This window comes from Eschrichtius robustus, chromosome 3 (genome assembly GCF_028021215.1).
Source record: "Eschrichtius robustus isolate mEscRob2 chromosome 3, mEscRob2.pri, whole genome shotgun sequence".
NCBI lineage: Eukaryota > Metazoa > Chordata > Mammalia > Artiodactyla > Eschrichtiidae > Eschrichtius > Eschrichtius robustus.
In genome coordinates, this window is record NC_090826.1 from 28404307 (window position 1) to 28417110 (window position 12804).

Genomic DNA, 12804 nt, shown 5'->3' on the forward strand with positions numbered 1-12804 from the left:
ACAATGAAGTAATATGAACTTAGGATTTTATATCCAACCAAATGGACTTTCAAGCATAAAAGTCACAGGCTATCATCAATATGCAAATTCATGGAACATTGTTTCCATGACCCCTACCTGAGGAATGTATTAGAATAAGGTTCAGGTAACCAGATTGACTGAGAGGCATTGACGTAAAGCATGGTAAAGTTTTGCAAGTATTAAATGAATAAAATTAAAATATTACCTTGTTTAATTAATGCATCTAGGCAGTGATCGTCAGTGGCTGCTAACATCACTAATACAGCCAGACACTGTGTACTTCCTAATGGACATATTCACCAGCTGAGATATGCATCCTTCTCAGAGGTCTGAATTTCAGTTCAACAGGACTATTCTTCCAGGCTTCTAAGTATTAATAATTCCAACTTCTCTTTTTTCTCCCAGTCCTAGCAGCTTCCTACAGTTGCTGCTGCTGTAATACCTTAGTGCTCTAGCCTTTCTAGTTCTGTAGTTCAAATAACATGTGGTTCCAGTCTCCTTACTGGACTTTGACTGATATAGCACTACCTATGAAGTAATCTTCCCAAATAATTTGATCTTGAATCTTATCAAGACCCTAGATCTAGCTGCTTGTTTACTGGAAATACAGGGGGTCAGAGGAACATATTAAACATCAGTGGGATTAACCAGCAAAATCCAAATCCTAGGAGACTGCACAGGTTAAACAAAAAACTTGAACAAAAACTTACAAGGAAAAAATAAGATGGCAGAGCATCCTATAGATTAAAGGAGAAGTAGGAGTCATGTCAGTGAATTGCAGTGTGTAAACCATGTTTAGATCTTTAAGCAACTGTGAACAATGGATATTTGTAATGACATTGTGGTTATGTGTTTTTTAAAAGTCACTTTTAGGGACTTCCCTCGTGGTGCAGTGGTTAAGAATCTGCCTGCTGATGCAGGGGACACAGGTTCGAGCCCTGGTCCGGGAAGATACCACATGCCGCGGAGCAACTAAGCCCATGCACCACAACTAATGAGCCTGCGTTCTAGAGCCTGCGTGCCACAGCTACTGAAGTCCGCGTGCCTTAGAGCCCATGCTCTGCACCAAAGAGAAACCACTGCAATGAGAAGCCCACACGCCGCAACGAAGAGTAGCCCCCTCGCCACAACTAGAGAAAGCCCGGGAGCAGCAATGAAGACCCAAAGCAGCCAATCAATAAAAAGTCACTTTTAGACAAAAATACTTCAGGCATTAGTGGATGAAATTACATGAAATTTGGGGCTTCAAAATAATAACGGGAGAGGGGGAGTACGTGAGGGTCAGGATGAAACAAGATTGGCCATGATTTCATAGTTGTTGAATCTAGGTGATAGGCACATAGGGATTCATTGTATTGTTACTCAGCTTTTGTTTTGGCTGCAGTGGGTCTTCATTGCTGCGCACGGGCTTTCTCTAATTGTGGTGAGTGGGGGCTACTCTTCATTGCGGTGAGCAGGCTTCTCCTTGCAGTGGCTTCTTTTGTTACGGAGCATGGGGTTTTGGTGCACAGGCTTCAGTAGTTGTGGCTCACGGGCTCTAGAGCACAGGCTCAGTAGTTGTGGCGCACAGGCTTAGTTGCTCCGCGGCACGTGGGATCTTCCCGGACCAAGGCTCGAACCCGTGTCCCCTGCATTGGCAGGCGGATTCTTAACCACTGCGCCACCAGGGAAGTCCCTGTTACTCAGCTTTTACATGTGAAGTTTTCTATTATAAAAATTTTTTTAAATGATGAACTATTACCCGTTGCAGTTCATGTCAAGAATGTAAAGGTGTTTCAATATTAGGAAATTTATTTATGAAATGCAACAAAATATATCAAATTAAGAAAATGATATCAGTATATACAATAAAAGCATTGATAAAGCTTTAACTTTTGTGCCTGATTTTTAAAACCTTGGTAAAATTAGAATAAAAGGTTTTTTCTGTTAACAATAAAATGTTGGTAATATGTTTATTAATGTGTATGTATAGACCTAGCCAATAGTACGTATAACATCATGCTTAAAGGTGAAATATTAGGAGCACTACCACAAGAGTATCAGAAACAAGCCATAGATACTATCAACCATCTTACATAACACTTTTAAATTAAGATATTTTTAGATAATTGTAGGTTTACATAACGTAGCAAGAAATAATACGGAAAGATCTCATATATCGTTCACCCAGCTTCCCCCTATGGTAACATCTTGCATAACTATAATACAGTATCACAACAGGAATTTAAACATTGATACAATCCACTGATCTTATTCAGATTCACCAGTTTTACATGTACTCATGTGTACTTGTATTTACTTTTATGCAGTTTCATCATGTATGGATTTATGTAATCACCACTATAGTCAAGATACAAAACAATTCCATCAACACAGTGATCCCTTGTGATACTTTTATAAGTACACCAACCTTCCTCTCTCCCTTCTATCCTTAACCATTGGCAACTACTAATCTATACTCCATCTCTATAATTTTGTCTTTTCAAGAATGAATGGAATCATACAGCATATAGTCTTTTGGGACTGCTTTTTTCACTCAGCATAATACCCTTAAAATCTACCCAAGTTGTTAACGTGTCTCAATAGTCCACTCCTGTTTGTCCCTGAGTAATGTTATTGATGTACTTGTTTAACAGTTCCCGCTTTGAAGGACATTTGGATTGTTTCCAGTTTTAGGCTATTACAAATAAAGCTGCTATGAACATTTGTATACATGATTTTTGTGTAAACATAAATTTTCATTTTTCTAGTCTAAATGCCCAAGATCTTGTACCATTGCTGGATTGAATGGTAATTACATGTTTAGTTTTCTATAAAACAAAAAAAACAAAAAAAACCTGCCAAACTATTTTCCAAAGTGGCTGTACCATTTTACATTCCACCAGCAATGTATGAGCAATCCAGATTCTCTGCATCCCTTGCAACATTTGATGTTGTCACTACTTTTTATTTTAGCCATTCTGATAGGTGTGTAGTTATATCCCACTGGAGATTAGATAGATAGATGATGATAGATAGATAGATAGATAGATAGATAGATAGATAGATAGATAGATAGATGATAGATAGATATAGATATATATACCCCCATTAATTTGCATTTCTCTTAAGGTAATGATGTTGGGAATATTTCCATGTGGTTATTTGCCATCCTCTTTGGTGGAGGAGTTGGCCTCAGCTAGAAATATGGACAGTTCATCCATTATAACAGAAGAAAAGGAATATGTAGGTACAGGGACTTCCCTGGTGGCCCAGTGGGTAAGACTCTGCACTCCTAATGCAGGGGGCTGGGGTTCGATCCCTGGTCAGGGAACTGGATCCCACATGCATGCCGCAACTAAGAGTCCTCATGCTGCAACTATGAGCCCAGATGCCACAACTAAAGATTCTGCATGCCGCAATGAAGATCCCGCATGATGCAACTGAGACCCGGCACAGCCAAAATGAATAAGTAAATAAATATTTTTTTTTTCAAAAAAGGAATATGTAGGTACAGATGTAGGTAGGTGGGGAGATATGACTGTAGAAGCTTGTGAAAGTTCTGAGTTTCTATTTTCTCAATGAAACAGAAAAGGTGATCTTCTGAAAATGAAGATGAAAGAAGAGGCATTGGAGCTTTGAAGAAAGAGGATATTGCATGAAACAGAATTTAATAAAATAAAGACGAAAATCATGTGATTGCTGGGCAGCAAAAAAGGGATCCCTAGAGATCAGTAAGCAGACTTTAAAGACAGTCAATGTATATGGATTAGACAGAATTGGATTTTATCATGATTTTGATTTTTGCCAGATGAGTTCAATTAAGCAAAAGTAAGGCAGAGGAGTTAGAATGTATGCAATGCCAAATTAAACTTATCAGTATTAAGTATCTACCATTTTATTGAGTGCTTACCATCTACTAGGAACATTAAAAAGTAGCAAAGTATTGAAAGTAAACTTATCTCATCCATTCTTATATCTAGGAAATGGTGTTAACTCTTCATTCTGCTCCCTCTTTAGGCAGGCCAAATCTTCTAGGGAGATGGCAAGGGCAATAAGCACACTGAAAAATGTTTCTAGAGTACTACAATCCCAGGCCAGCTCACATGGGACAGTGGTAGAGTGAGCCTCCCTTGAGCCTCCTTGCCCCTTTTCTTTAGTTCAAGGTTTTCTTCATGCAGTGATATCTACAAAATAGCAAACAGTCAAAGCAAGGTGGGTATGCAATTACGTGCTTTATTAATTACAGTGACATTACTTGAGTCCTCAGGAGAAGCAGCACAGCTCCAGTACCCTGAAAGTTCTCCAACACACATGTTTAAATTTATATATGCATACAAAACCAAAAGCCCTCTCTTCTTGTTCTCTTGTTTGACTCCACCTGAGTTTCCACCAGTATGTCTCTTGATAGAAGTCTATACCAGCTCCATGGACTACCCACTTTCATGCCCCAAAGAGACCTTTGCTTTTACACCCATCTTGTTTTGTTACCTTTATTAGTATCTGCTCAGTTCTTCCTTAATACTAGTTATAATGTTAGTTGGTTTTCCTCCAAATATGTGGAAGCTATATTTTGCTTTTTAATCAAAAGTATGCCCCCCAAAAAATATATATGTGTGTGTGTGTGTGTGTATAATCTATTGCTTCTGTTTCTCTGAAGAACCCTAAGATGTATATACTTATTCCACTAAAGAAAATGAGTCCATAGAAAACCAAAGATAATCTTTTCTTTAGAAAAAAAAAAAACTACTTGAACTCATATAAAGCAATGAAATTTAAAATATGACATCTATGTAGGAATGGATAGTTCACTGGGCCAGATATATAAAGAAATCTAGTATATGATGAAGACAGCTGAACTAGTGAAGGCAATTTTGATTATCAAGTGACCAAAGCAATTCAAACTAGCTTAAGCAAACAGATTACTTAAGTGAATTGTGAAGTTAAATTCAGGTAGAACTGGAAGCCATGCAAATGATGTCACCACAGCTCTTTCTTTTTATCATTAAGCTTTGCTCTTCTATATTGGTTTCATTTTCAAAGAGTTCTCTCTGAGGTAGAAAAAGATGACCAAAGCGAAGCCTGGCCTTTTGCCTTTCTCCATGGTGCCCATTACTTAGCCAATAAGGCTGATAGTCCCAGAGGAATATGAACTCAGGAAAAGATTAGATAGCTGAGGAGCATAAACTATTGAAGAAATGCAATAAATTGACTAAACTACAGAACAAGAAGATATAAAGAAATATCCAGAACAAAAATTTTAAATATATATAATGAATAGCCTCAAAAAGATAAGGGATAATATTGAAAACATGAAGCAACAATAAGAGTTATAGAGGGAAACTAAATGCTGGTATAAAAGAATAACTGAAATAACATCAATAAAAATTTTAAAAAGAAATGAACAGAAAAGGTAAGGTGAAGAAAACAAGAGAATATACGAAAAAAAGGAGGGGCTTCCCTGGTGGCACAGTGGTTGAGAATCTGCCTGCCAATGCAGGGGACACGGGTTCGAGCCCTGGTCTGGGAAGATCCCACATGCCACGGAGCAACTGGGCCCGTGAGCCGCAACTACTGAACCTGCGCGTCTGGAGCCTGTGCTCTGCAACAAGAGAGGCCGTGACAGTGAGAGGCCCGCACACTGCGATGAAGAATGGCCCCCGCTTGCAGCAACTAGAGAAAGCCCTTGCACAGAAACGAAGACCCAACACAGCCAAAAATAAATAAATAAAATAAATAAATAAATAAAAATTAAAAAAAAAAAAAGAAAAAGAAAAGAATCTAAACGTTTAACTACAAAAAAATCAACACAAAAGAAGACAGTAATGGGAACTCCCTGGCAGTCCAGTGGTTAAGACTTGGTGCTTTCACTCCGGTGGGCCCAGGTTCAATCCCACAAGCCAGCCATGTGGCGAGGCAGAAAAAAAAAGACAGTAATTCAGGAAATGAGGGATGAAAAAGCTATAAGGCATACAGAAAACAAATAACAAAATGACAGAAGTAGGTCCCTCCTTATCAGTAACTACTTTAAATATAAATAGTTTAAACTCTCCAATCAAAAGACGGATTGACAGAATGAATTTTAAAAACTATGATCCAACAAACAAGGACAGCACTACTGTATAATAAAGGAAACTCTACTCAATATCTTGTAATAACCTATAATGGAAGAAAATGTAAAACAAGCATATATACATATATATATATAACTGAATCACTTTGCTGTACACCTGAAACTAACATAGCATTGTAAATCAACTATATTTCAATAAAAAAAAATTTTTAATGATCCAGACTCAGAGATATAGAGAACAGGCATGTGGTTGCCAAGGGGGAGAGGGGTAGGGAAAGGAAGGATTGGGAGCTTGGGATTAACAGATGCAAACTATTATATATAAGATGGATAAACAACAAGGTCCTACCATATAGTACAGGGAACTATATTCAATATCCTGTGATAAACCATAATGGAAAAGAATATGAAAAAGCATATATATGTAACACTGAGTCACTTTGCTGTACAGCAGAAATTGACACAATGTAAATTGACTATACTTTAATAAACATTTTAAAAATAATAAAAATAAAAATAAACATGATCCAACTATATGCTGTCTATGAAAGACTCACTTTATTTTATTTTTATTTTTTATTTTTTTTTATTTTTGGTTGCGTTGGGTCTTCGTTGCTGTCCACGGGATTTCTCTGGTTACGGCGAGCGGGGGCCACTCTTCGTTGCGGTGCAAGGGCTTCCCATTGCAGTGGCTTCTCCTGTTGGGAGCACGGGCTCTAGGCGCACGGACCTCAGTAGCTGTGGCATGCGGGCTCAGTAGTTGTGGCACACGGGCTTAGTTACACCGCGGCATGTGGGATCTTCCTGGGCCAGGGCTCGAACCCTTGTCCCCTGCATTGGAAGGCAGAGTCTTAACCACTGCACCAGCAGGGGAGCCCAAGGCTCACTTTAGATCCAAAGAGACAAAAAGGCTGAAGTGGAAGAATGGAAAGAGATGTTCCACAGAAATAGTAACCAAAAGAGAACAAGTGATTATATATTATCAGACAAAATAGACTTTAATTTTTTTTAAAAGGTTACAAGACACAAGGACATTATACATTAATAAAAAGGTCAAATACAGGTGACTTCCCTGGCAGTGCAGGGGTTAAGACTCCACACTTCCATTGCAGGGGGCACAGGTTCCATCCCTGGCCAGGGAAATAAGATCCAACATGCTGCAAAGCACGGCCAAAAAAAAAAAAAAAAAAAAAAAAAAAGGTCAGATATAGCCAGAAGATAACAATTATAAAAATTATGCATATTATAATAGATTATCAAACTATATGAAGCAAAAAATTGGCAGAATTAAAGGGAGGAGTAGACAGTTCTATAATAATAGTTGGAGAGAGAAACTGTTAGCCCGGAAACCCAGGCATGGAGACATCCTGCCAGGAGAAAGGGGTTCATTATGGCGGATGACCTAAAACAATTCCTGTCTAAAAAATTACCAAGTGTTGAGGGGCTCCATGCTGTTGTTGTGTCAGACAGAGTGCCTGTCATTAAAGTGGCCAATGATAATGCTCCAGAGCATGCTCTGAGACCTGGTTATCTACTTTTGCCCTTGCGACACACCATGGGAGCAAACTCGGACTTTCAAAAAATAAAATTATCATCTGTTACTATTGGGTTGGCCAAAATTTCGTTCAGGTTTTTCCGTAACAGCTTATGGAAAAATCCGAACTAACTTTTTGGCCGGTCCAATGTAACACCTACCAGGCAGCTCAATTCAATCACCTACCTCTGGTGATGAGTTTCATAGCCAGCAGCAATGCCAATATAGGCCTAATTGTCAGCCCAGGAAAAGAACTTGCTCCATTATGTGAAGAACTGAGACAAGTTGTGGAGGTTTCTTAATCTGACAGTGGTTTCAATGTAGCTCTTATCTTCATTGTATCAGACACAATATCAACCCAGCAATCTGTAGACCACAAGAGTACTTGTATCCATGTACTCAAGAAAGGGCCCCTTTTGCCACCTTACACTAAAGAAAGAGCCTATAGATAGAATTCATGGACAGATTGACATCTTTTCTTGGGTAGGGTCTTTTCTTATTTAGTGAGATCTGGGGATACCACAGAAGTAGTTCAATCTATCACAGCTCCCAGGGAGTTAGTCCAGTCACCAAATATGTATGAGATTCTATTCAGTGGGTCAGAATCAAAACGATAATTTGGGGACTTCCCTGGCAGTACAGTGGTTAAGAGTCTGCTCTTCCAATGCAGGGGGTGCAGGTTCTATCCCTGGTCAGCGAACTAAGATCCCACATGCCTCAGGGTGCAGCCAAAAAATTTAAAAATGATACTTTGATCCACGTGAACCATGAAGTGTTCCCTATTGTACAATACACCAGGCCTGCAGAATGAAGCAGACTCTTTTTCTTATTGTGAGTAATGAAGACATATTTTTCTTCATATTATTTTCTTTGTGTTGAATGTGAGGAAGATAAAATGGCTTAGTAAAAGTAATAAAATCAGTACAAACCTAACTTTCTTTGTATATATTATTTTGCAGTATAGGTGGGTATTACTAATTGATATGATTCTTCTCAGAGGGTGCTACTCTTTAATGGAAATGGGAATGATAGCTAATAGTTTTTTCTTCCACTCTGCTTTCTATAACCAATCAGTGTTTTTTTAATGTTTTTGTATTCTTTATAAAATTTAGATGTAATTCATTATTGAATTCTGTTTCCAATGTCGGTATGTATGTAAACATGATAGTATAGCCCTTTTTTTCATACATGAATATAAATCAAATAGTATTTTTAAAAGTACAGTTTGAGCACTATATAGGTTTTTCCCCTCAGATTGTTTTCAAAAGTTTAAAGACTTGGGGCTTCCCTGGTGGTGCAGTGGTTGAGAGTCTGCCTGCCGGTGCAGGGGACATGGGTTCGAGCCCGGGTCTGGGAGGATCCCACATGCCGCGGAGCAACTGGGCCCGTGAGCCACAATTACTGAGCCTGCGCGTCTGGAGCCTGTGCTCCGCAACGGGAGAGGCCGCGATGGTGAGAGGCCCGCGCACTGCAGTGAGGAGTGGCCCCCGCTTGCCACGACTAGAGAAAGCCCTCGCGCAGAAACGAAGACCCAACACAGCCATAAAAATAAATAAAAATAAATAAATTTAAAAAAAAAAGTTTAAAGACTATAATTAACTTAATTTCCTTTTCAACCACATGAATGGGTAGTGAATGTTTCTTGTCAGGTTTGGAGACTGTATTTCCTAGCATAAACTGTCAATTGGAAAATAAACCTCATCCATGAGCTTAAAAATAATAATAATAATAATAATGTTGGAGACTTCAATACCCTACTCGCAATAATGGATAGAACAACCACAAAGAAGATAATAAGGAAATAGAAGACTTGAACAACACAATAAATCAACTAGAGCTAACAGACATAAACAGAACATTTTATGCCACAATAAAATACACATTCTTCTCAAGTTCAGGTGGGACACTCTCCAGGACAGACCATGTGTTAGGGCACAAAATTAAGTCTCAGTATATCTAAGAAGATAGATATCTTCTCTGACCGCCATGGGATGGAGTTAGAAATCAATAACAGAAGGAAACCTGGAAAATACACAAAGCTACAGTAATCAAAACGTGTGGTGTTAGCATAAAGACAAACATATAAAACAATGAAACTGAATAGGGAGTCCAGAAATAAACTCTCACTTATATGGAAAACTGATTTGCAGCAAGAGTTTTAAGACCATTCAAAGGGGAAAAGACAGTAGTTTCAATAAATGGTGCTAAGAAAACTGGATATCTACGTGTAAAATAATGAAGTTGGACTCTTACCTAGCACCAACAAAAAAAATTATAACAAAATGGGGGGAACTTCCCTAGTGACGCAGTGGTTAAGAATCCGTCTGCCAGTGCAGGGGACACAGGTTCAATACCTATTCTGGGAAGATCCCACATGCAGCAGAGAAACTAAGCCTGTGTGCCACAACTACAGAGCCTGTGCACCACAACTACTGAAGCCCGTGCACTCTAGGGCCCAAGTGTTGCAACTACTAAGCCCGCGTGCTGCAACTACTGAAGGCCGCATGCCTAGAGCCCATGTTCTGCAACAAGAGAAGCCACCACAATGAGAAGCCCAAGCACCGCAATGAAAAGTAGCCCCCGCTCGCCACAACTAGAGAAAGCCCACACCCAGCAACAAAGACCCAACACAGCCAATAAATAAATAAATAAATAAAAATGAAAAAAAAAATGGGGACTTCCCTGGTGGACCTGTGGGTAAGACTCCGCACTCCCAATGCATGGGGCACAGGTTCAATCCCTACTTGGGGAACTAGATCCCACATGCATGCTGCAACTAAGAGTCCACATGCTGCAACTAAAGGTCTCACATGCTGCAACTAAACATGCCACAACGAAGATCCCACATGCCACAACTAAGACCCAGTGCAGCCTAAATAAATAAATAAGTATCAAAAAAATGAAAATGAATCCATGACCTAAATGTAAGACTTAAAACTTTAGAACTCTTAGAAGAAAACATTGGGCACAACTTTAAGACACTGGATTTGGTGATAATTTCTTGGATATGACACCAAATGTACAGGTTAAAAAAAAAAGAAATAGGCAAATTGGACTTCACAAAAATTTTTAAATCTTGTGTATCAAGAGACATTATCAACAGAATAAAATAGCAATAAAGAGTGGGAAAAATATTTGCAATTCATATATCTGATAAAAGATTAATATTCAGAATATAGAGAACTCCTAAAACTCAACAACAACAACAACAAAAAACAACCAAATTTTAAAATGAGCAAAGGTCTTGAATAGACATTTCTTTAAGAAGGTACACAAATGGCCCATAAGCACATGAAAAGATGCTCAATATCACTAATCATTAAGGAAATGCACACCAAAACTACAATGAGGGCTTCCTTGGTGGCACAGTGGTTAAGAATCCTCCTGCCAATGCAGGGGACACAGGTTCAAGCCCTGGTCCAGGAAGGTCCCACATGCCGCGGAGCTACTAAGCTCGTGTGCCACAACTACTGAGCCTGCGTGCCACAACTACTGAAGCCCGTGGGCCTAGAGCCCATGCTCCGCAACAAGAGAAGCCACCGCAATGAGAAGCCCACGTGCGTACCGCAACAAAGAGTAGCCCCCGCTTGCCGCAACTAGAGAAAGCCCGCGTGCAGCAACAAAGACCCAACGCAACCAAAAATAAATAAATTAAATAAATTTAAAAACAAAACAAAAAACTACAATGAGAGGGAATTCCCTGGGGGTCCAGTGCTTAGGACTCTGCGCTTTCACTGCCGAGAGCCCAGCTTCAATCCCTGGTCAGGGAACTAAGATCCTGCAAGCCGTGCAGGGTGGCCAGAAACAAAAACAAAAACCTACAATGAGTCTAGCTTATACCTATTAGGATGGCTACTTTAAACAAACAGAAAGTAACAAATGTTGGCAAAGATGTGGAGAAACTGAAACCTTTGTGCACTGTTAGTGGGAAGGTAAAATTGTACAGCCGTTATGAAAAACAGTATGACAGTTCCTCAAAAAGTTAAAAATAGAATTTCCATATGGTGCAGCAGTTCCACTTCTGGGTCGATATTCAAAAGAATTGAAAGCAGGACCTTGAGGAAATTCCCTGGCAGTCCAGTGGTTAGGACTCTGCACTTTCACTGCCAAGGGCCCAGTTTCAGTCCCTGATTGGAGAACTAAGATCCCACAAGCCGTGAGGCACAGCCAAAAAGATAAAAAAAACAAACAAAAAATACAACAAAAAAAGCTCTACAAATGACAAATGCTGGAGAGGATGTGGAGAAAAGGGAACCCTCCTATACTGTTGGTGGGAATGTAAGTTGGTACAGCCACTATGGAAAACAGTAGGGTGGTTCCTCAGAAAACTAATAATAGAACTACCATATGATCCAGCAATACCACTTCTGGGCATATATCCAGAAAAAACTCTAATCCAAAAAGATACATGCACCCCAATGTTCATAGCAGCACTGTTCATAATAGCCAAGACATGGAAACAGCATAAATGTCCATTGACAGATGAATGGGTAAAGAAGATGTGGTACATATATACAATGGAATATTACTCAGCCATGAAAAAGAACAAAATAATGCCATTTGCAGCAACATGGATGAAACTACAGATTATCATACTAAGTGAAGTAAGTCAAATAAGTCAAAGAGAAAGACAAATATCATATGATATCACTTATATGTAGCACCTAAAATATGACACAAATGAACCTATTTATGAAATGGAAACAGACTCACAGACGTAGAGAACAGACTTGTGGTTGCCAAGGGGGAGGGGCTTGGGGGAGGGATGTAGTGGGAGGTTGGGGTTAGCAGATGTAAGCTATTATACATGGAATGGATAAACAACAAGGTCCTACTGTATAGCACAGAGAACTATATTCAGTATCCTATGATAAACCATATGGAAAAGAATATTTTTTAAAAAAGAATATATATATGTATATGCATAACTGAATCACTTTGCTGTACAGCAGAAATTAACACATTTTAAATCAACTATACTTCAATTAAAAAATGAAAGATAAAAAAAGCTGGCATAGCTACGTTAATATCCTAAAAATAGCGTTTATGATAAAAAACATGAATAAAGATAGAGAAGGTTACTACATAATGATAATTTCAGTGCATCAGAAACATAGAACAGTTCTAAACTTATATGTTCCAAATTACATAGCCTTAAAATATTTGAAGAAAAAATACATACATTAACTGGAAAAGA

The 12804-nt window shown here is 38.8% G+C and overlaps 1 pseudogene; it reads left to right on the forward strand.

The window, feature by feature from the left end:
• Positions 1-7463: 7463 nt before the first annotated feature.
• Positions 7464-7909, forward strand: LOC137760964 (ragulator complex protein LAMTOR3-like; annotated as a pseudogene).
• The last annotated feature ends 4895 nt before the right edge of the window (positions 7910-12804 follow it).